Genomic DNA, 25,000 nt, shown 5'->3' with positions numbered 1-25,000 from the left:
CCTGAAAAAGCAAAGGTTTGATTAAGGTCACTGATGCAGCAGTCTTCATTATACATGGGGATGAGCTGCAGGCTGACGTCTGCCTAACCTGTCCAACATCCAGAGCACCGCATATGTCAGAGTGCAGGCCAACATCCCTCTTATGTGGAGGTGCACTCTGGTGTATGGGATAAAAAGGGACATCAGCAAGACAGCATTTTTTTTTAAACCAGGAAACCTCTTGGAGATCATGTCGGGTAAGTACAGGAGTTGACTCTGTTACACACTTTAGGATTTGAGTCCACACTGTGATTTTCTACCCTATAATGCTAGGTTTCTTAGTGCAGAAGATGCAAGAGGGGTTGTCCACATAGGAAGGCAGGTGGGAGCTTGTAATGTAACAGTGACCCTACTCTAACATCCGCCACTATGTTGAGTTCTCATGCAAGTGTACAACATTCATCACAGGATCACTGCAAAAGCAGCACCCATGGCATACAAAAATACAACTCCCACAGTTGCTCCTGGCATGCTTCCTCAAATGAAACCCTGGATGTCTGCTGCTGCAAACGTTGCTCTACCACTACACTGGACATCTAGCTTACAGTGCTTGGAGAACGTGTGGACTGAAAACCAGGTGGCTTCCATGCAAAAGGCTTCTATCAAAACCTGACTAAAAATGGCTATCAAAACAGCAAATGTTCTGGCAGAATGTGTTCTCGCATTCCTGCACAGGCTTGCTCATCACAGCAGGAGATAATACAGTTTGTTAACCATTTGGAGAGCATCTGTTCTGTAACAATCTTGCTCTACTCACAATAGTAACAAGCAACTCATCTTACTCAAGCAGAAAGTACAGTTTTGTACCTACCATAAATGTAGATGTCCGAGAGACATGCAACTGCAGTCATAACATGTGGGTTGTCCTGCCTCAGGCAGCCCTCGGTCGGCCGGATTCCAAAGTCTGGGTCCGACGTCAGCTGATGTCGCTTTTCTCTCCGACGTCAGAGCGACCGGAGTATATAAGCATCAGCCGACGCCATTTTCTTCAGTGTTTCTTGCCCCAGATGCCAGGTGCCCTCCAAGGAAGGCTGTAATCAAATTGGAAGACAAAAACAGGATTCCAAACAAATACATGAGAAATAAAACAAATACACCATAACAGATATCCCCAGCTAAGAGAGAGAGGGGGATAGGAGTGGACCCTAAGCATAGAGGGGTATGGAGGGAGGGAAAACCCGACTGCAGTTGCATGTCTCTCGGACATCTACATTTATGGTAGGTACAAAACTGTACTATGTCCTTCAAGAATGCAACTGCAGTCATAACATGTGGGTAGAATACCATAGCTTAGCTGGGGGAGGAGGTATGCTCTAGGAGAGTGATGGTGTGGCAATCAAACCCTGCAGGACTGCCGAAGCAAAGCCTGCTCTGGATCTGGAATATAGGGGGAGATTGTAGTGTTTTGAGAATGTATGCACGGAGCTCCATGTAGCAGCTTCTAGAATGTCCTTTGTAGGCACCCCTCTTAAAAATGCTGTAGAGGTGGCTGTAGCTCTGGTGGAATGTGGTCTGACATAGGCTGGAACAGTCTTTCCATGAAAGGAATAACAGAATCTGATGCAATGTCCAATCCATTTAGAAATGGTCTGTTTTGAAATTGCTTTTCCTTGGACTGCAGGGGCGTAAGCTACAAAAAGCTGTTCAGACTTCCTACTGGCCTTGGTTCTGTCCAGGTAGTATCGAAGTTGTCTATGAATGTCCAAGGTATGTAAAAGCCTTTCCCCCTTATTCTCAGGATTGGGGAAGAAGGCAGGCAGATGAATGGCTTGATTTAGAGAAACCCTAGATACCACCTTTGGCATAAAAGGAAGGGTTGGTCCTTAATGAAACCCTGTCTCTGTGGAAAATAATAAAGGGTGGTATTGCCATTAGGGCCTGTAGTTCCGAAACCCTTCTTGCTGAGGTAATTGCCAACAGGAAAGCTGTTTTCCATGAGAGAAATTGCAAGTCAACTGAAGCTGCTGGCTCAAAAGGAGGTAGAGTCAGTTTTTCTAAGACAAAATTGAGGTCCCAGGCTGGCACTGGGGCCTTTCTTGGTGGCTTAATGTTCTTGATTCCCTGAGGAATTGTCTTAGTAAGGGTGAGAAAAACAGGAGGATCAGTGTTGTATCTAGCTGAAATGGCAGATGCATGTATTTTTATTGATGAATATGAGAGGCCACTCTGTAACATATCTGCCAAATATTCCAAGATAAGGGGGATGTTCAGTAATGATGCATCATGCCCTTTGCTGGTATTCCAATTGCTGAATCTTTTCCACTTGGCTAAGTAGACCTTTCTGGTGGACGGTCTTCGAGCCTCTGTTAGTATCCGCTGCACTTCCTTAGAGAGAGGTAAGTTGAATTTATTTATGGGATCTGCCAGGCTGTTAGCTGCAGAGTCTGAAGGTTTGGATGCAGTGTTCCGAAATTGTGCTGAGTCAAAAGTAGAGGCCACTAGGGAGGGCCCACCTCCTGGTGTGACACATGCTCCGTAGTAGTGGGTACCAGTGTTGTCTTGGCCAATCCGGAGCTATTATGATTCCCTTGGGCTTCTCTGCTTTGATCTTTAGTAATACTGAGGTCATCAGTGGCAGAGGTGGGAATGCATAGATTGCTAGGGAGCTCCAGTTGAATGAAAGAGCATCTATTTTCCAAGCCTTTGGATGGTATGTCCTTGTGCAAAATTTTGGTAGTAGATGATTGAGGTGAGAGGCAAATAGGTCCACTTCTGGCTTGCCCCATGTCGAAGTAAGTTGTCTGAAAGCCTTCGGATGCAACCTCCACTCGTGTGGATCTGTGAAATTCCTGCTTAGGCTGTCCGCCAACACATTGTCTTTTCCTGGAACAAACTGTGATTGTAACTGGATGTTTAGACTCCGTGATTTCTCCCAAAGCTGCATTGTCAGTCTGCAAAGGGGATAAGAGTGAGTGCCCCCCCTGCTTGTTTATGTACCACATCACAGTGGTGTTGTCTGTCCGTATCATTAAGTGACCTTGCTGGAGTTGGTTTTGAAAAGCCTCGATAGCATGCATTACTGCCAGCATTTCCTTTTGATTTATATGCAGATGTGTTTCCTTTGGAGACCATTGTCCTTGTATACATCTGCCTTCCATGTGCGCCCCCCATCCGAGGTCTGAGGCGTCTGTAGTCATGGTCTGTGTTATCTGTGGTTTTTTGAATGACAAACCTGTGTTTTTCTTGCTCACCGAAGCCCACCATAGGAATTCCTTTTGTAAGCATGGAATGAGTGGTATGATTGTCTCCAAGTTGTTGCTGTGCTGAGACCAAACACTTTTTAGGTACCATTGAAGCTTTCTCATGTGTAGTTTTGCTAATGGAACCAGTAGAATGCAGGATGCCATGTAACCCAGGGCCTGTAGGAATCTCCTTGCAGTCATCTGGGTGAGTTTTGCTAAATCTTTGAAGTATTGAGTTAACTTCTCTTGCTTGTCTTCTGTCAGGTAAGCCATTTGAGAGGCTGTGTCTAGTTTGGCTCCTAAGAAGATTATTTGCTGGGATGGCTGCAGTCTTGACTTTTGGAAGTTGACTGTGTATCCCAGAGCTTGAAGTAATCGTATGACATATTCCAGATTTTTGTCAACATCAGTTTGTCGTCCGCTTGTATGAGGCAGTCGTCCAGGTACGGGTAAATTTGTATACCCTGGAGCCTGCAATGAGCAATTACTGAAGCCAGGCATATTGTAAACACTCTGGGCGCAGTAGATAAGCCAAATGGCAATGCTGAGAATTGATAATGCTCTGGCCCTGCAAGAAATCTGAGGTATCTTCTGCAACTGTGTCTGATAGGGACATGCAGGTATGCCTCCTTGAGGTCCAGAGTAATCAGCCACGACTCCTTGCCCAGCATGGGAAGGAGTTGCTGCAGAGTCAGCATTTTGAACCTTGGTACTATGAGAAAGGTGTTTAATGCAGACAAGTCCAGTACTGGTCTTCATTGAGTTTCTTTTCTTGGAACAAGGAACAGTCTTGAGTAAAATCCCTGTTCTTGTTCTTGTTGTGGAACTCTTTCTATTACTTTCATTTGAGTTAGCAGAGAGATTTGCTTGATAGCCTCTGCCCTTTGATGTTGTGGTAGATTTGGCATGCCTTGTTTTCTTGGTAGGGTATGAAAATGAAACCTGTACCCTCGGTCTATAATGTCCAAAATCCATTTGTCCTTTGTCAGTCTCTGCCAGTTTTCTGCAAACAGAGATAATTTTCCGCCCAAGGGAGCTTCTTGTTGTTCCCTGGTAGGCGGTAGTAGAGGAAAGTCATTGAGATTGTGGTTGTTGGGCAGGAGAAACCCCTGCGTCACTTCTTTGGTTTCCTGGCTGCCATTGACGTCCCCTGTGAGGGCCTCTGTATTGGCCTCTTCCTCGGCCACGTCTGTTCTTACCCCTTTGAAACTTTTCTGGATTAGGAAAGGACCAGTTTTTTGAAGACCAGTTCCTACTGAATCTGGGGGGTTGAACCTGGAGGAAATCCTTTACAGTTTGAACTGATTTTGCTTTTTCTTCAATGGTCTTTAGCACATCCTTAGCATTTGCACCAAAAAGCTTGTTCTTTTCCAAAGGTGCATCCAGAAGTTTTGCTTTTACATGATCTGGTAGAGGTTGATCTTTTAACCAAGCATGTCTTCGCATCACTGCCCCTGTCATAGCTGCCCTACATGAAGCTTCCAGTGCATCATATCCACACTGCAGGAAGTGATTGCTTACTTGCTGAGTGTTATGTACAGCTTCCTGCAAAGTCTTCCTGTCTAAAGGATCAGGAGAAGCTAGTGTTTTTTGTAAATCTTCTAAGAGATAATCCTGATATTGGAACATATGAAAAGGCAATTTAAAGCTCTCATAGATAAAGTAGTGGAAGTGTAAACCTTTTTACCCCATCTCTCTAAAGACCTTGCCTCCCTGTTGGAGGGCAAAGGATTTTTAGAGGTGGAGGCTGAAACTCCTTTAGGCCCCTGTGAAATAGTTTCCAAATCAACAGAATGGGCCCTGAATAAATGGGAATGAGTTTCTGGGACCCTGTAATACCTGTCTGGCTTGGCTGGTGCAGGAGGGAGAGTATCAGGGGTAGCAGTAGAATCAGAATACAAATCATCCAGAACATCAAGTACAGGAGGAATAGCCAAGGGCCTGTGCTGAGGCTTCTTAAGGAAAGTCCTAAGGCGTTTCCTGGAATCAGAATATTCTTGGCCCTGCCACTTGAAATGCTCCCTCATGGTGTGCAGAACTTCCCCAAAGGAAATATCCTCAGGAGGGGAGGCCGAAGGGATGGAATCTTCTGCATCTGAGTCCTCATAGGTCTGGAAGAGCTCTTCCTGGCTATCAGAGTGGACAGAGCCCTCAGAGTCCTCATCTGAAGGAGTAGGGTCAGAGGGTTCAACCCAGGGCCTTTTATCAGGAGGAGGCTGGGATGCTCTCTCTGGATGGGTCTGTGAACCTCTAATCATGGAAATTAAATCAGCAGCCATGGACATAATTTGTGTCTCTGGAGTCGGCTGAGGTAAGGATCTTGAAGTAATGTGCTTTGTTTTGCTGGCTGCCTTAGCCCTAGTGTAGGCCTTAATAGACATGGCCATAGGAGGCCTGGCAGCTCCATGTGCAGGAGTGACCTTGTCTACAGCAATGGTCTCGGGCATCTCCTCGGTTTCAGTATCCAGAGGAAAATCTATAACTGGCGGAGTAATGTCTGGAATCGAAGTCGTCGGTACTGCGGTGTCTTCGGTTCGAAGCGGTGGAGAGACAGTCTCAGAGGGAACCGGAGCACTCGCGCTAGGTTTTGGCGTGGAGTCGGTAGTAGACGCGGGCCGAGGATGTCGGTACCGGTCTTTTCGCTTTTTGGGAGTTTGCGATGTCGGAAGATCCGACGGCATGGTATAAGCAAATTTATCGCCGAAAAAGTCTTCAGCGAACTCCGCCCGGCGCCTGAGAGTGCGCTTGTTGAAGCGAGCACAGGCTACACAGGCCGAGACGTCGTGGTCTGGGCCCAGGCAAGGAGGCAGTAAGAGTGGAAATCCTTATGAGGTATTTGTTTACCACAAAAAAGACAATTGTTAACTTTTTCAGTAATTTCTGACATCGGCTGAGGCAAGAAAAGGTCCCCAACGGGGTACTTAGCTTTTTTGATGACTTCGGTATCGTAGAATACAGGAGCTGACCGATCGGCACTTGCGAACTGCTTCTGCTTCGGGCACCGCGCGGCAAGAAAGACTGAAGAAAATGGCGTCGGCTGATGCTTATATACAATGGCCGCTCTGACGTCGGAGAGAAAAGCGACATCAGCCGACGTCGGACCCAGACTTTGGAATCCGGCCGACCGAGGGCTGCCTGAGGCAGGACAACCCACATGTTATGACTGCAGTTGCATTCTTGAAGGACATCCAGAATTTCCAATGAATCTACAACATATGCACAATCGTCTCTTCTTTCTCAGGGGATTCTACAAAGATTAGCAGCAGTTGAACTGATGTAGTTAAGGGATATTTCAAATCCCTGTTGGCATAAAGGTAGAGCATATCCCGAGGTCAATACTGCCAATGCGGAAGTTGGTAAATGGGTACTTTGCCACTGGGGCTTGCAACTCTTTTGAGAAATTTCTGACAGATATTACAGCCAGTAAACAGAGCGTCTTCCACAACAGACACGAGTGACAGTAAGGCTGCTGGATTAAAACTGGTCCAACGTCAGCAACTCCAGGATGAATTTCGTGACGTCAGGTCCCAGTGAAGAATAGTCCTTCTAGGTTGTCAAAGATAAAAGCTGAAACATTCATCTTTACAGAGAAAGGACAGACACAGCTGCTCTAAAAGAAATATGGCAAACAGGCAATACCACGGGGAATGTGCATTTCCAACAGGTCCTTATTCTTTCTCCACTAAATGGGAAATATTTTTCAATTTTATCATCAGATGCAATTTCTTTGTGGTAAGCTTCCTGGCTTTTTGAATGGTTAGCACATCCTAGTAAAAGAAGAATGCCAAACATCAATTGAGCATCAAATCCTCCAGGAATCCAAAAAGTAAAAATTTGTAAGAGGTGTGGCCATCTTTGATGGCCAGCTTTTCAGGCTGCTTGGCTCCTTTCCAAAGCTCATCATGCATTTCTTCATCCAATTATCCAGTCCTTCAATGGAGGCACAAATGCATACTGTCAATGAAAATAGTAACTCCTACAAAAAGAGAGAGTGCTACATCCGGAGGTTCCTTAGGTCACGGACAAATAACCTGCAGTTGCAGGACAGCCTACTTAACCCGAGTCTACAGGATGAAATACAGCTCTACTATTACAGTAAGTACAAACCTATTGTATCTGTTAAGATGTGATCCAGTATGACAATCATTCTTGGTGCTTCCACTGGTAAGAGTTCCCTTTGACAACTGTAGCCTCAAAGGATTACTCTGCTCTGGAAATCATGCATATTCCCCACTGCCTAGGTTGCTTCTATGCAAATGCTATCTACCACATATGAAAAAATACCATATTACCTAATGAATGCAATGTGGATTGGGTGGCGGGGTTTTGAAGGTTCAAACCCCAGACAAGAGTCAATATAGTCGTTTCTCACAGCAGTAATACTAGTGATTTCTTAATTGAAAAAAGAAAGAAACAACTGCTCTTGAGGAAGCCAGGTGCGCAACTGTTCAGAGACTCCCTGATGACCCAGTGGCAATGATAGAAAAAAAAACACATGGAGTGTGTGTGTGTGTGTGGGGGGGGGGGGGTGATGTGTTCAATCCCCACACAATGCAGACAGTGTTTTCCCTTGTCCATGAGATTGTTTCCAAATTAGGTTTGTTAGCACAATTACATTTTTGCCATTTATTTTACTCATGTACTCTTGACTTGCATCCAAACTGCTTGCTACCCACTTTCACTACTCTTTTGGTGGCTGTTTTTTTAACATTTTATTGAATCACTACTAAAACAGTGATGTGGGTTCATACATATTAATATAAAGGAAAACAAATCATAGTAATATTTTTTGCATGCAGTATATGTTCCCTTTTTAACAATTATTCAGTTCCTTCTTTCCCTTCCTTAAACCTCACTCCTCCTCAACATCACTATGCATGTATTGTTCCCAAAGGTAGGATTTAGTTTTATATAACTTGCTCTTCCCTTTTTCTAAGGATCCCACCTCCAGTTCATTTATCATCTTAACAATATTCAGTACCAATTCTAGATGGTTTAGATTTTTATTTCTATTTTCTAGTAAATTATTTTTTGTTAGCCTAAAGCATTAAAGGTTTATAGGTTCATAGATTAGTACTAAGCTAACTGTCCTTGCGAGCCACTTTTTAAGCCTAGCCAGTTATCCCTTGCAAGACTCAAACCCTGCACCTTGTGTTTGTAAGGCAAACACCTTAACCGTTAGGCCACCGTCCCAACTTAGTAAAACCTACATCACAACTCAAAAGAATCATTTTCTTAGGTTACAATGATATGCTCCCACGACATTTCTATTCAAACACTCTTTAGGGAATACATTTTCTGAACACGTTCCCAATTACTTTTCTCTTACCCATCACACCTCCAGCATTTACTATGGCCTTAAGGAACTATTCTCCGAATTCTACCTGGGGTATGTAAATATCTATGCAAACACTTTAATGCAAAAATCTTAAGGCTTCTGGACTTTGTTGCATAAGATCGGTGGCTGGTTTTAAACACAATGCTTTAAGAAAGGATTTGATCACCCTCACTGATATAAAAGGATGTGACTTGGCCATCTGGAAATGTGACAGTGCTGCTAGGTGCACTTTGACTGACAAACAACTGAAGACCCTTGCCGAACACTTCTGTAAGGGTTTACGTACGGTTTTACTTGGGTTTATATTATATAAACGAAGTTTCAGAACTTCGAATACCATATGGTCGACACCATATGATCGAAGTTTTGAAACTTCGAAACTATAAAAAAAAAAAAGTAAGTTCATTTAAAGTGTTTTAGCCCCCCTGCATCTCCCACACCCCCCGCTACTTAAATATACCAACTCCGAGATCGCACTTTGACGGAGAATGACACGGAAAGGGAAGATTTCCCTTTCCTACACTGTAGCGCGATCTCGGAGTTGGTATATTTAAGTAGCGAGGGGTGTGGGGGGTGCAACATTTAGTTTTGTTTGTTTAGGAGTTTTTTTTTTTTTTTTAAAGTTTCGAAGTTTCAGAACTTCGATCATATGGTGTCGACCATATGGTACTCGAAGTTCTGAAACTTTATGTAAAATAGACCCTTTTACTTTACCTGTATGGAGAAACATGCCCATTTGTACTTGTAGGTTTCTCTATTGGAAAGCCCCTTTGTCAAGATGTTAGCAACTGAAATATGTTCCTGGTGTAAAGAGGACTGTTTGTCACATTTAGAAATGAATATGTGATACTGACAGTTTCAGGGCAATGGCATGGGAGAAGCAATACTCACAGTGTCAGGGCAATGACATCTGGGAGAGATTTTTCTGATGGGTAAGAGAGCAATCCAGTAATGGGATCCAGACTTGTCATAGCCAGAAGGGTGCTTTTAGGATTACCCTGGAGTGATGCAATTTTGCTTTCTGGATTACCCTGGGCATTTATAACAAAGGTATGAAGAGGCCTATGGCTATCCTACCACCATGGTATCTTTTGCTTGCTGACCTTACATCCAGATGCAGGGAAAAGGACAACACTTTGCATTTAATGGAGAGGCAAGGAGGTGTTCCACTGGTTAACCCCCCCAAATTTTCATTCAGACTATTTATAGTGGTAAAAGCATCAGCTAACCCTATCTGCCAATCAAGCAGTACCTCCACTGATGTCAACTACTGCATTCTGCAGCATCGTAACTTATCTGCACAGGGTGCAGGGATGGGCGCCATTTTGTCTGATGATGTACCATATAACTAACACCATACAACTAACATTATGCTCAAATGAATGAGCAGAGGACCTTGCGAAATCCAACGTATGAAGGCTTTCAAAGGTAAACATTATGTTTTGGAGTTTCAATACACTTGATGCAGGTCTGGATTTTTTGTGGGGACAACAATCCATGCACCGTTTGCCCCTGGAAATCCTCACCCCCCCCCCCCCCGGGCAAAAGTTTCCCCTGTAACTGTATAAATAGTGTGCAAAAAACAAAATGGAACTCCAACATAAAAGGATCTCAAACGAATACCAAAGGTGGCATCTGCAGCAATCCATTACTGGAATAGGAACCACTCAAGCTGGTTCTACTGCAGGTAAACAAATGTTGCAACAAGCTCTGATGCAGTCTGTCATGAGGCACCATATAGACTGCAGGTACCATTAAATGCAGCACAGTGAGACAGCATTCCACTGAATTCCTGCAGTTCTTGTATTTCACAATCAGTCTACTGTGTTCTCAGCAGGCAAAAAGGTACTACTGATAGTTGTACCCACTGCGCAGTTCATGAACGACACTCTTGGACTCTAAAATTGTTTCAGTTTGTGGGCATTTTAACTAAAGACCACTGCTGGTGGGACAACTAATCCTAGGGATGGGCCTAACAATACTATAGTACCACTGCTAGGCCTGTTTGTAAATATTCAAAACCTAACAATCATACAATACTTATAAGTTTAATAGCGGTGACACTGAATCCTAGTTTGAAATAATTTTGTCTGCTAAAAACAAATGTATTGTATCAAATAAATACACAGTGTGCATCTCTGATGCTTTCTTGGACTAGGCCATACCTGTAAGGGGTCTTCTGATCAGTACACCAAGCCTGTAAAAAAAGGTAAATTAATAGAGCAAGGAGTCAACAATCTAAGTAGGAAAAATCATGATCCCTCACAGTTTCTAGTCAGATAACTGCAGCTCAGGAGCCTCCTGGAGTTCTTGGCAGATTCTGACATGCAAGTAGTACCCTCAACAGCCAAAGAGCACCTCCAGTCTCTTTACAGCAGGCAAGGTAATATGCTTTGTGCAGAGATTACTCAGAAATTTTCTTTTGCAATATGATGGACTTTAGACCAATTAGATGTAGTATAGGTCTGAGATCATTTGTTTTACTTGGTAACTAAGCAAATAAGGAACAACCACCTTGACTTCTCTGGTCTGATGGGACCTCCAGGATGCTCCCCCTCTTTTTATGTAGGCCAATTACTTCTTGCCTTGGGCAGCTTTTCTGATACATATACTATATACGGGTCCCTATTACATCATCGAAAATTCAGTTCAGCGAATGGCATTTTTGGTAAACTTACATCGAACTGTTCATACTGAGATCGCGGTACAGTGAAGATCAGAAAATTTGCCCTTTCCTCATTGTAGTGCGATCTTTGAGCTGGCATATATAATTAGCGGGGGGGGGGGATGCAACCCGTAGCCCCCCACAAGAGTGGAATTCGATGAATGGCATTTTCGATGAACTGCCGTTCGTTCAAGGCAGTTTTCACTGATATAATATAGACCTCTATATACAAGTATACATTCACAAACTTTCACATACATGTCACACATTGTGGTCATGCTCCTGTAAAGTGCACCCAATCTGAGAATGCCTCTAATGACTAGGTGTGTCATCATTAAACTGCTTTCTATTTCATGTCATTTCATTTCTTTGCTTCATTGCTTCCTTGAAATTAACACATTTTAAGACTTAAACATGCAAATAATAAAATAAACCAAAATTTGACATTTATTGCAGCCCCAAGGAATGTCAGGCAGAGGTAATTATTTTGACGTACTTTATTCAGGCTGATGTCTTCTCACAACACTCTACAGTGTAATTTTGCTATTGATCTTTCTTCGTTGATACAGTCCAAGACTTCTACAGTGACTAAAGTCCAGACATTCTTTTACTAACTTTTCCGATGTCAATTACATTTTATAATAATATATTGTTACAGTTCCAAGCTACTTAAGAGTTCTGTGATTATCACAATTTAGCAAGTAACACTGTTTTCACGTGAAAAGTATAGTCTTCACTCACAGTCTATTAAGTTTTCAATACAACAAGAAAATTAGCATTAATTCAAAAGTATCACAACTTCAAACTTCTGCTCAGCTTTAACAAACTAGTGACGCAAAAAAAAAACTCCATATGCATGTGACTCACATACATGCATCTCACAAGCTAGTCAAAGAAAGTATGATTTCACAACATGCAATGTTAACAGTAACAATGCACTTAAGGGTAAAAAAAGTAAAATGTGTTCAGGCTGTGGTGTAGTGTGGAAAGTCTACTGTGACGAATAAAAATCACAACACATTTCCCCACTATACCATTTCAGCAGAACATATAAAACACTAACCACTTGCAGTGATTCATCACTGCAGGGAATGGATCCCTCCACATTCATTTGCATAAAACGCAACCTAAAGTCACTTATGACAAACATACCTAGTCTCCACTAAACAGGCCTCAATCGGGTAGTCCAGCTAGGTTAACAAAATAACTGCAATAAGAAATACAAAACTGTGCTGCATAACTTAAAGTCAGAAACTTTTTCTTTGATTTTTTTTTCTGTTCTATTGTGCAAATCAGCGTGTAATTATAAACATGGTCTTGCCCAAAAGGATATTTAAGCAGCACTCCAATGTAATCTCTAAATGCATGTCATGAACTCTTAGGAGCTCATCAAGTTTCTCTGCAGAGTACTACGGTCACGTACTCCTGCACATCTATTACGCAACCCTTATTAATCAAAATTTTTCTAAATCATACAAATACTTTAGTCTAAAAATTTTTTCAACAGCATGCAAATACTTATCCTCACTTGCTCTAGGCTCTTTGTTGGACCTTTACCAAAGACCCATACCCCATTACCTCACTAAAATGGGACGTCTTAAAAATTTGAAATCCTGCCTCAGTGATGCGCTACAACGACAACTACATAACCTGTTCAGCAGTTTTCCTGCTAAATTCTCAGTGGTATGCACAATTACATTGTTGTTTCTATGAAATTCTATTTCATACTAAAAGAATTAAATATGATAAAAACAGAAATAATCATACCTTTAGGGAAGGTTATATCTGTTCAGGTATTCTCGGCCACTCTTCTGTTCTAGAGGGAAAAAATAGTTCAGTGACCACAGCAACATCATAAAAAAACTAAATCATTACATGTGCACTACCTGCCCTCAAGCAAATGCATCACACTACTCTTCAGAAATACACTGCTCTTCAAGAACAAATTTTCTTGAAGTGAAAAAAAAATTTTTGAAACTACACAAAATATTACAACACTAAATGTAGTATCAGCTTTTGCACCTTAACTACAAGGCAGTTATTTTGTAAAAAAAAAATTTAACCACCATACAAAAAGCACCAGTGTGGCCTTGTCAGCCTAGTAACACCTCAGTAACAGCAGAGCTAACCGAAGTCCATGTGCCCACAAAAGCAGACAAAAGGCTGGTATCAAATTTCAGAGTAAAGAAAACACTATGCTGTACTGCATGGAAGATTCCATTACAGTAGGTTGGGAAAAGCATTACATAAAAACATACAACACAATGCTTAAAGCACTAAGTCATTAACTGGAGTTGCACTCCTCCTCCCCCACTCCCAACACTGTAGTACCCTTCTGTGCACTCCTCCTCCCCCACTCCCAACACTGTAGTACCCTTCTGTGAAGAGCACTAATGAAGTAACCACTGTTTGGATGTGAATAATCAGTACACCTCTTTCTGCTGCAGTGGACAGTCAAGCTCTAACAAGAGCCTTGAAGGTAGTGAACTTGTCAAGACGCAACTAGCTTAGCAGATGAAGCATTAGAGAGGAGAAAATAAATCTGTCTTGAGGGTTCACTAAATTGATTTAAATAATATTTAGCATCCAGTGCCCTTCATTTAAAAAGAGCAATGCATGTATACTTTAGTCGCCACAGCTGAACATCAGTTTTGATGAGAGAGGAAATAACACAATTCCAAACTAAATAAGGTCAATATTCTAACTAAATCAATTTCCTAGAATGTTTCTTATCTTGTGATATATATATATATATCTTGTGTGTTTGTGTGTGTGTGCTGTGTACACACACACACACATGCATAATATTTACTTGCTAAGGAGATATTTTCTTACAGTTTTAAGAATTATTGAAACTTAAAATCAGAACATGATTAGTTGAGAAAGCAATACAGACCATACCACAGTATTTCAACAAAAAATAATGTCCAGTCATTTTTTTATTCAGATCACCAAACATTAAATAGCATTCAAATCTTCTGCTATATTCCAGAACTCCAATTCAGATGTCATATGTGCTCAGAAGCCTGTGACAAAAGCTACTGTAGCTGCACAGGAGTTTTGTTTTATACGTACACCAATATTACTGATATGAAGTTCACTTTTTAAAACACAGCACTTTCACACAGCATTTAACTGATGGCATATGTGACAGGTACTCTGGCCTAGCAATCAAGGAGACTCAATCTTCACCATGGACTCCAGTGAGGGACAGTTACCAAGATCAAAGATGGATTCACACATGATTTTCAGATGCAGCTCCCTGCACCAAGCACAATTTCCTTTAGCAGCACATAGGAAGAATGTTCCAGACCTGGGGCTGGACTCTCTTTCTCTCTCCAGGGCCACACAACTCCACACTGACCACTTTGGAGCTCTGTGTCCCTGTTCCCAGTACCTGACATACATACTTGGATATTGAGTTTCTCACACACACACACACACACACACACACACACACACACACACACACACACACACACACACACACCTGGGAAAAGCTGGCTCAGATTACTAGCCTTGCCCCTTTCTGCCCACGCTCTGAGGTAATCATGCTGCCATCAGTCAGCTACCCTACAGCTCTTACAAAGGGTACCCAATTATATTGTGTAAAATTAATACCAATGCAAATGGTATAGCGTGACCTAAGCAGCAAGGCTTTCAGGAGAGGCCACAGTGTCATTAAAGCAAGCATAAGTACTCTCAAAATGTTAAAAGTATTCTCTAAAGGACCAGCCACAATGGAAGGTATTAAAATATTTAATACTAAACAATAAAACAGAAAACAGGAGAATACTGAATACAATAAACAGAGTTTCAATAACAGACACAAAAATAATATAGTTGGATAGTTTCTCACAGATGCACAAAACAATACTGAACTATTCCCACTAAATGTCCCTAACTAACTAAAGAATTACCGTTCCCTGACTTACTAAAGCAAGGCAAGCCAATATGTGCCGAGTGTCTTACTACAGCAAAAGCCAGATGATATTTGTCTGTGTGGATGGGCAAGATATGTATCCTGTCAGAAATCCTCCCTGTCAGGTTCCAAACTTTTGCTGCGAGAGTTCCAAAGAAACCAGATGCTGGTAAGAGGATGACATCACATCTGGTCACCTGACAATACACACAGAGCTTTTCTAATATCTGTGGCAGCATCTGAAAGTTATAACACAATTTCAACCTTTCCACCCTTACAGGGTTCTCCAATAAACATACACATTTGACAGTTACAACAATACAACTTAATGTACCTGCATACACATTCTTTCTGTCCTGCAGGACCTACTGTTGATGCATTTTTAATGCAAGTAACTTTACAAATATATTTTTTAACTCAAACATCTGTACAAATCAGTGTGACAGTCAAACAACATAAAATTCTTTACAAAATACCAGCTAGATGTGCTGGCATATGTACACGTGTACTGCCCTACTCTCCCTGGAACAGATGATACTACCTCATATCATCATAGCATATACCAAATTTATATCAAACTATACTGTACAGAATATGGACATTTTCTTTCAGAATTTCCTCTGTAAATAGGATTTAGCAATGTCTGACCTAAGACAAATAAAATATAGGCTGGTAAATCATTCCGCTGTAAAACCATTCTTGCTGTATCAAATCCACCTCCAGACATACGACTGCCTACTATGAGGTGCAAGGTAACCACTGATCTCTCCCTCACCATTAAGGAGTTTTATCTTTTGAGCTTTTAAAGTACCATTTCAGTATGGAAAAAGATATAAACAAAGTAGTAAGAGTACAAAAAATTCTACAGCTGTTTCAGCCTGTGGTCTTCATACAGAATAATAGTGAAAAGAAAAGGGGAAACAGTAGACGAGATGGAAGTTAAATACTGTTGAAAAAGGGCTAAAATGGCAAAGGGCTCCCAGAGGGCAGGACCAGTTACAACTGATAGACATGTCACTCAGTTGTTAACTGGGGTAGAACACTATTAAAATTTACCATTTTCAAGTTCTGCCTAGGAAAGGCAATACACTTGCAAGAACATAGTAAAATACAGGTATAAAAAGATGAAACAAAGTGCAAATATAATATGTTCAGATGTTGGACCGTACTTAAATCTGTATAAATGAAAACATTTCCCTAGATTCAGAAAGGTTTACATGATTTCTGATTCAGAGACAGACCCACTACAGTGATTTTACACAATCGTAGTCACTGTGGTGGGCATTTTACACAGATGTGCTACAAGCTAATAAGGAATTACCATGAAGTGGCTAATGTAGAAATAGCCATTTGCTGGCTCCTGGAAATGCCAGTGGAAAAATTTTTACAAGGTATTTACTCAGCTAAGCAATTCTAAATAAATTAGCATGGCTGGCGATGTTAATCAGCACAGTCAAAATTTCACTTTCCCCGTTATTTTCAGTTGTAAAGACCATTTAAGCGTCAATAAGTTCAGCAGAGCAGTAATGGTGGGGGATATGCGAGTGTCTGTGTGGCAACGTGTGTGTGTGTGTGTGAGAGAGAGAGACAGACAGACCCAATGAATGAGGGGGTAGCTGTGCTAACATGATTGCCAAAAAAGAGGTTTATAAAAAGCAGTAATTGCACATGATTCACAGACATGCAAATTAGCCAATAATGAGGTCCAGTCACTGCAACCAAACAGGTATCTGAATCAGATTTTACAAAACTGTATACAATGCACCTTTCAATGGTAAGGCAGTTTATGCAAGAGAAACTTACTCTTTCTGAATCCCAGGAATTTAACTTACAATAATTAGAGCCCATTCAAGTAAAGTACTACAGTGACACCCTGCTAAACGTGATTATATATTTACTTATTATGTACATTAGGTATGATAAAAGTTGGGGACAAAAAGGAAAGAATAAAAGTTGGAGACAAAAAGGAAAGAGTAAAAGTAGAGATGTAATAGTAAACAAAGGTGAAAGTAAAGATGTAATAGCCTACATATGTGGATATCAGAAGGTTAAATGAAGTTAAATACTGTTTATGGTCAATATATTAGCGCATCTAGGATTATTTGCAATTATCGTGACTCTTTTTATTGGAATTATTTACAGATCGCTCATATTCTATTAAGGTCCTATATGAGACGTGTAATGAAATTAAAAGTAAAAGGCATCTGTATTTTTCAGTCTATTGTAGTTTATGGTTGATCACAGAATAGTAGAAAAAGAGAGAATTTAAACACTACAGATTTTTGTAGAGCATTCCCACTACCTTTTTCTTTGGCTAGTTGTGACGGTCCCTACTCTGAGCCAGTAATCAAGGAGCCTCAGGTCCTCACCACTGACATCGGTGAGGGACGACCACTAGAAACACACACAGTAATTTCAGGTGCAGCTCTCTACACAAAGCACAATGAGTAAGAAGCACCCTCCAAGACATAGGGCTGGATTCTCTGTCACTCTCCAGGTACAAAACAAAACTCCATACTGTCCAGTTTGGAGCTCTGTGTCCCTGTTCCAAGTAGCCGACACACACACTTGGACATCTGATTTTCACACACACACACACACCTGGGAAAGGCTGGGACAGATTTACCAGCTGTACCTCCCCTACCCAGAATATAAGGTAATTATATTGCCACCAGTCAGCTATTCCAAGGCTCTTACAAGGTTACCCAATTATTTTAAGTAAATATAATACTAATACAAATGGTAGCATTTGACCAAAGCGGCAAGGATGTCAGGAGTGGTCGCAGTGTTACTAAAATAAGCACAAGTACCCTTAAGATGTTAAAAGTATTCTCCCCAAGAGACCAACCACGTTGAAAGGTATAGAAATATTTAATAATAAATAATAAAACAGAAAACATGAGAATACCAAATATATAGTTACAATAAACACCAGAGTTTCATTCACAAGAGATATACAAATAACACAGTTGGATAGACTCATACAGATGCAGAAAAACAATACCCAACTAATCTCACTATATTCTCCTGACTGTCTAAAGAATTATGGTTCACTAGTTTTAAGTTGCTTACTACAGCAAGGCGAGATGAGGAGTGCCGAGTTGCTTACTACTGCAAGGCAAGATGAGGTGCAAGGTTTTGTGAGATATCTGAGAGAGATCTTTCCTTTCAGGTTCCAAAAAACAAAGTGCTGCTGTGAGAGTTCCGGAATATCTCTCACTAATATCTAAAAAACTCATTTCAGTGGTGGTTTTAGAATAACATCACATCTGGTCACCTGACTCTGGTACAATACACTGCCAGAGCTTTGCTAAAATCTGTTGCAGCATCTGAAAGCTATAAAACAATTTCAAAAACTTCCACCATTCTAGGGTAGCAATTAGTTCACACCGAAGGACAACAGAGCAAGATTCCAGTCATGGTTTTCCCAAACATTTTTGTCTCTAGCTGCAATCAGACCTGTAAGATAAAATCTTTATGGCTTCAACCAACCCATTTAATTTTAAACCTATTCTTCAAATTTAGCTGGACTGAGATTAACCTCTTCCCTTCCAGAATTCCCTGTTAAATCATATACATTTAATAAGTTATAGTAATACTGTCCGATACATATGTATATCTCTTATGTCCAGCAGGACCTACCTTTGATGCACTTTTAACACAAACAATTTTACAAATACATTTTAGCACAAGCATCTGTACATATCAGTGCGATAGTCAAATGACAAAATGCTTTACAAAACTCCAGCTAGCTATGCTGGCATATGTTACACAAGCACTGGCATACTCTCCCTGGCACAGATGGCACTACCTAATATCATCACTTCAGTCATGAAATTCAAGCAGCTATTTTAATAACTGGAATGTTATTAGTGGTAATACTGATTCACATCATGTTTTCAGTTCAAAACCTTGACTTATTAAAACAGACAATTTAAATATTTATGGGAAAAAAATAAATGGATACACATTCCTTTCATTCATTTAAAGGACAACAATGGGATTCTATTATTAAATGCTCAACTTCTCTCTCTTTTTTCTCCCTATTTACTGCCCCTGCTATGAATAAACAAAAACACAGCATTTAAAATATTTTAAAATAGACTGTACACATTCCTTTCATTCATTTAAAGGACAACAATGGGATTCTATTATTAAATGCTCAACTTCTTTTTTCTCCCTATTTACTGCCCCTGCTATGAATAAACAAAAACACAGCATTTAAAATATTTTAAAATCGACTGTTTCTTTCCACTAGAACAGTACCTTACTGTACTGTGGGGTTTCACTTTCAAAAAACTTTTGTCCCGCCCTTGCTGCAGTTTCCAATTAATTGATGTCATCAAGGCCACTGAACACAGGTACTTTTCTGGCCATTTCCATCCCCAAACTGACATCACCACTACTATCCTAAAAACCCACCCATGCTGTGATGTCAAGGCTCCCTGGTCCTTCCCCTACTGATACAGAAATTAAAGGCTAGAACAAGGAAACAGTACATGAGTCAAGTCTCCTCAATCACAGCAGGAAACAGCTCAAAATTACCCTTAGCACTTTGAAAGCAAGGGAAGTTATGTGTTAAGAAGGATGGGAGATGGCCAAACTAGTACAATTCAGGCTTCACAAAAAACTGCAGTTTAGCCATTCTAAAAAAAAGCAGCAGTAAAAAGCACTTTGGAAGTCTCTTCTGTGACATTTGTACTGTTTGTATTTTAAGTAGTCACTGAATGGCATGAAATGTTACTTAAAACTGACTGAAAGACAGCAGTGTATGCATGTAAAATCAATGCAGTGACAGGAGCTTCAGGAAGAAAGAAGCCTATGTGATGTAATTTTTCACAGACAAGCACTGCATTGTGGGATACCAAGAGGCAGACTAAACAATCAGAATTACTTCAAGAAGCCAGACCCCCACGTGGTCAAACTGGGAAATTATGTATAAAAATATTTAAAAACCTGTAAATAGTCCCAGAGTGGTGTTAAAATGTAGAAAACACCAAACCATGATAAAATAAACATTTTGTTGAGTCTGTGGGTGGTGTTCTCCTTAATACTAAGAGTTTTAAAGAGGGAACCTTTGCCCATCACTCTTGTAAACAATGTTGTTCTTCTTTCGGCTTTTCCCAATTAGGGGTCGCCACAGCGGAACTCTGGTCCATTAATGATTGGCAGTAGATTTTTTACGGGTGCTGAGGTGCCAGCCCAACATTTAACGAAAGCACGCCCATTCTACGCATGTCTTTCGAACGCCACTGTACGTTTACTAATTTGAACAAATGGTTGTTTTTTGAGAATATTAAATTAGACTTCCGTCATTAAGGGGAGATTTCACTGTAATAGTGTGGGAATAACATATATAGTGTATTTTTATACAGATAACTCCATTAATATACTACAAATAAATACACACACACACACACACACACACACACACACACACACACACACACACACACACACACATATATACACTTTAACTGAATACTTTAATTATATTGCATTATACTGCATCAAGATTCTGACTGTACTGACAGTGTATTTTTGTTGGTTGTTTAATTTGATTTGGAGTAATGGTCTTGTCTTATATAGATCATTAAATAATTTGAATTTACTAAATGGTTGTTACATCAGGACAGCTGACACCTATCACATGACATTTTACTATTTACATTTTATGCCATATTATTCTGTTTGTTCTGAGGAAGCTCCCAAGTATTAAAGCAACAAAAGCGCAAAACTACTAAATTGCTTTCTTGACCTTCATTATTTTACTGGTGTGTTTCATTTGTGCAGTTCATCCACTTTTCAGTGGCATATTGGGCTCTGTGCCTGCACAAACATTGGCAGCTTTCCAAAGCTCAGAACCTGCTACCACACACTTTGTGGCAGCCAATCCCCTAAGCCTCCACCCACCATTAGGGGAAGCCTAACCAGTTACAGAAAGTCAGTCATTCAGGGTTTTAGTGCTGAGTAGGAAGAGCCAAGAAGGACCAGAATCAATAATTGCCTGAAACCTACCAATTTGTAGCCAGACAAAAACAAAACAAAACAAAAAAAAAAACATTAACACAAATGACAAAGCCAGCCAACAACACAAAAAGATTGCATATCATCAAGCTATACATAAATAACGGGGGGGGGGGTTATTGGTGGCTGCTGCCACTGAGGCAGTGCGAAAGTCAAATATCCACTATTACAGGTAAGTAGGACTTGTGCAACTGCACTATGTTAATCATTCACACTGCCTCAGAGGTACATGGGTAAATTCCCAAAGCTTACCCTACCTGGGAGGAGGGAGACTAAAGGATCCATACGTCTTTGGAGAATGGCCCTCATAGGGTCATAGGGTCCAGGGTACTTAGCTTTAGTTGAAGACTCGAATGAAAATTTCAGGAGTCGGCTGACCAGCACTTGCTAACTGCTTCTGCTTCGGGCACCGCACTGTAAGAAAGACTGATGTAATGGTGTCGGCTGCATGTTTTATACCCCTGACGACCTGACCTCATGGAAGAAGGGGCAGCATCTCATGCAGGACCCAAGACTTTGTTAATCAAGCCGACTGAGGGCTACTGCAAGGAGATAACCCAAATGTAATGACTGCAACAGTGAAACATGAAGAACATCAATCCAGACAGTAGTGCTCTGTAAAGGTATGAGCAGAAGACCTCTTTTAAAGTCCATTCCTTTCCAATATGCCAAAGGTTCTGGTGAAATGTACCTTAAGCTTGTCTGTAATAGATTTACCATAGTGGGAGTCTAAAAAAAAAAAAAAGACAACCAATGAGCTTGCTTTGAGACAAGTTGACCCCTCTTAGCCCCAGATAAAAAACAAACTGCTACTTAGCTTTCCTGACAGGCTTAGTTCTGTCAAGGTAGTACCAGTGCTGACTGTGCACATACAAGGTATGCAGAATCTTCTTTCCCTAGGTTACATAAAGAAAACTAGGAGATGGATGGCTTGATTCAGAGTAAATTCAGAAACAACTTTTAGCATGAAAGAAGGATTACTGCATAAAACAACCCTGTCCTTGTGGAAATTCAAACTAGCTTGGCCCAACATAAGAGCTTGCAGCTCAGACACTTGTCTTGCAGATGTCAGAGCAAGAAGCAAAACAGTCTTCCGAGTGAATGGCCCTCACATCAGCCTGAAAAGCAGTTTCAAAAGAAGATCAGGTCAATTTTGTAAGAACATGAGATCCCAAGGAGGAAGAGGAGTTTGCTTTGGAGGGGGTCTTGAGGGCAACACGCCTTTCATAAACTGTACGACCACAAAAGATGAGACAGAAGGATCCATGGGCAGACAAGCAGAGATGGCCACAAAATTTAAGTCATCATTGAGTAGCTTGCACAAATATTTCAAAACCAGAGTGGTAAAAAGCATACAAGGCTCTCCGATATAGGTTAGGTACCACCTAAAAAACCCTACCTTTCAACACAAGATTTTCTAGCTAGAGGTTTTCTTGGCTCCTTTAAAACCTGCTGCACATGCTTATGGAACAAGCACTTAAAACCTATCAATATAGAATAACTGCTGCTGACAGACTAGATGATTCTAAGTTGGGGTGCAATACTAGATCCTGACACTAAGAACAGATCCAGAGTATGAAGAAGCTTCTGGTAACTGCCCTTTGCCAATTCCATTAGAAGAGAAAACCAAAAAGTACCACCACAATGATCTTTGGTAATTTTTTTCTGAATCTTCAAAAGTACTTTTATTGTTGAAGAGGGTAAAATGCATAAAATGGAACATTTCTGTCCAAGGGAAAGAAAATGCGTCTGTTCTCCAAGCATGGCTGCAAGGATGTCTGAAACAGAATTTTTTCAACTGTCTGCTTTAAAAGAAGGTGAACAGAACTACTTGAAGTCTTACCCACATCCAAACCTAATCTAGGCAGAGCTCTGTACAGAGTTCCCACTCGACTGGGTCCATCCAAGATCTGCTTAGTCTATCTGCCACTAGGTTTTGCTCTGACCAGATGTAGGAGGCCTGAGACAAAGAATGCTGTAAGGTTATCGCCCAAGCACTGTAAATCAGCATAGAGGGTTTGAACTTGTATCCCCTTGCTTGTTCTGGCACCACTTGACTGTGGTGTTGTCTGTGACAAATAAAAGGTGAACCTGGAAACCAAAAGTAGTCATGAACTTTTAAGATCTGAATCAGTGCAAATATTTAACCATTTATGTACTTTGTAGTATCTTAAAGACCACATTCACCTTGCAGTAGAAGTGTCCTGGACACCGTTCCCTAGCAAAATCTGATGAGTCATTCGAACTGGGGTTTGGAGGGAGAAGGACGGGTCCCGCCTGCCATCTGACCTCTCCACCACACTCTCGGTTCACAAAATCCAGTGCTGGTACCTGGAACTCCAAGGGAAGTAGGCGCTGGGTCCAACAATTTTCATTCTACTTCAACCTCAAGACCATGACTGGTTATTTAAAGAACTCAAACACCTCCTCAAATTACGTGATTAAGCATGACACAACTGGAAATGCAACCACCTCCAGAGATTTCCGACCCAAATATACCTCACTACACAACCTAGCCAAGCAATCTATCTGCAGACAAAAACCACCACCAAAACAAACAAATCCTAATTTAGCCAAACATAAAAGCCTCCGTAGAGAAGTCAACCTGTTGACGGGCCAAAAACAGCAACACATCTCCACTCCCCTAAAACCCTCTACCACTACCACATACAAACTCTCATGCACTGACTTCGAGGAGTTCAGCAACCTGCCACATATCGACAACACAAACCTATCAACCCCACAGCCACACTCTCCCACACCCTTTTGAAATTACACTATTCCACTTCAAACAGATTAGAACAAGCGAGACAAATACAATTGGACCAACTACAGATACGTCCACAGGTTCAGATAACCTAGCGGTTTACTATCAAAAGTGCGAACGGCACTCCTTCGACTGTCACATATTCGAACATGGAAGGTCGTAATCAGTAATGTCGAAGGCAAAATAATCAATCTAGGAATGGTTTCAACATGGGTCGAGGTAGGTGACATGTTTGTAGTTTGAATAATACTGAACACCTACCTCGACCCATGTTAAAACCATTCCTAGATTGATTATTTTGCCTTCGACATTACCGATTACGACCTTCCATGTTCGAATATATGACAGTCGCAGGAGTGCCGTTCGCACTTATGATAGTAAACCAACCTAGCATCTTGGTTCATTCACCTTTGTAAGGACTTTGTCTCCCACCTACTCACTCACACATACAATTCTCACTCACACATTATCTCACTCACACATATAACCTCTGTTTAGCTAACAAAATTATGACCCTGAACCGGAAGACAACAGTCACTTCTATTCCAAACACAGCCAAGCTAACTACTGCTTAACAGCTCTGTTCTACCTCAATACTTATACTTTCCACTTTCAGTAAAATACTTGCCTTCTTCTATCCAGGAAACAACATGGATTATGGTCTGGACACAGCACCATAACAGCTTCCCTCACAGATGACATCCTATACAATCTGGACAAAGGCAATTTGCCATATTTACTGACCATAACTTACTGTCCGAAAATTTAAACTATAAAAACAAGACTGGATGACAAGTGGTATAAAATAACAAACAAAAAATCACAAATTACATGGATGGTACAGAGAAAATGACTCATCTTTAGCGTTGGAAAACTAATACCACGCTTTCATAGGTTCATATGTAAGTACTAGGCTATTGGACCTAGGGCCTATATAAGCCTAGCCAAACGGTACCCTGGCTTTTGCCACCCAAGAAAATTATTTTCCTGTGCCCCTTCAAGCACAGCCACAAAAGTGATCCCCAGGGTGAATTTCCTATCTCCCATCCAATCATCAAGA

General features: G+C 41.0%; 1 protein-coding gene across 5 annotated transcripts in view; it reads right to left on the bottom strand.

Moving 5' to 3' along the window:
* The window catches only part of LOC122804204 (activating transcription factor 7 interacting protein), a 758,747-nt gene that overhangs the window by 636,259 nt on the left and 97,488 nt on the right, over positions 1-25,000 (bottom strand). For 3 of the 5 annotated variants that reach the window (XM_044073945.1, XM_044073906.1, XM_044073922.1), the window contains exon 2: positions 12,992-13,040. The exons of 1 other annotated variant lie outside the window; for it this stretch is intronic. The gene's annotated coding sequence lies outside the window, so the exon portion shown is untranslated. The remainder of the gene's footprint in view (positions 1-12,991; positions 13,041-25,000) is intronic. One more of the 5 variants, XM_044073914.1, reaches the window with a different exon arrangement.

Source organism: Protopterus annectens, chromosome 1.part1 (assembly GCF_019279795.1).
Source record: "Protopterus annectens isolate FY-2018-M chromosome 1.part1, PAN1.0, whole genome shotgun sequence".
Lineage (NCBI taxonomy): Eukaryota > Metazoa > Chordata > Ceratodontiformes > Protopteridae > Protopterus > Protopterus annectens.
The sequence above is the reverse complement of the archived record's forward strand: the minus strand, read 5'-3'. Positions and strand labels throughout refer to the sequence as shown.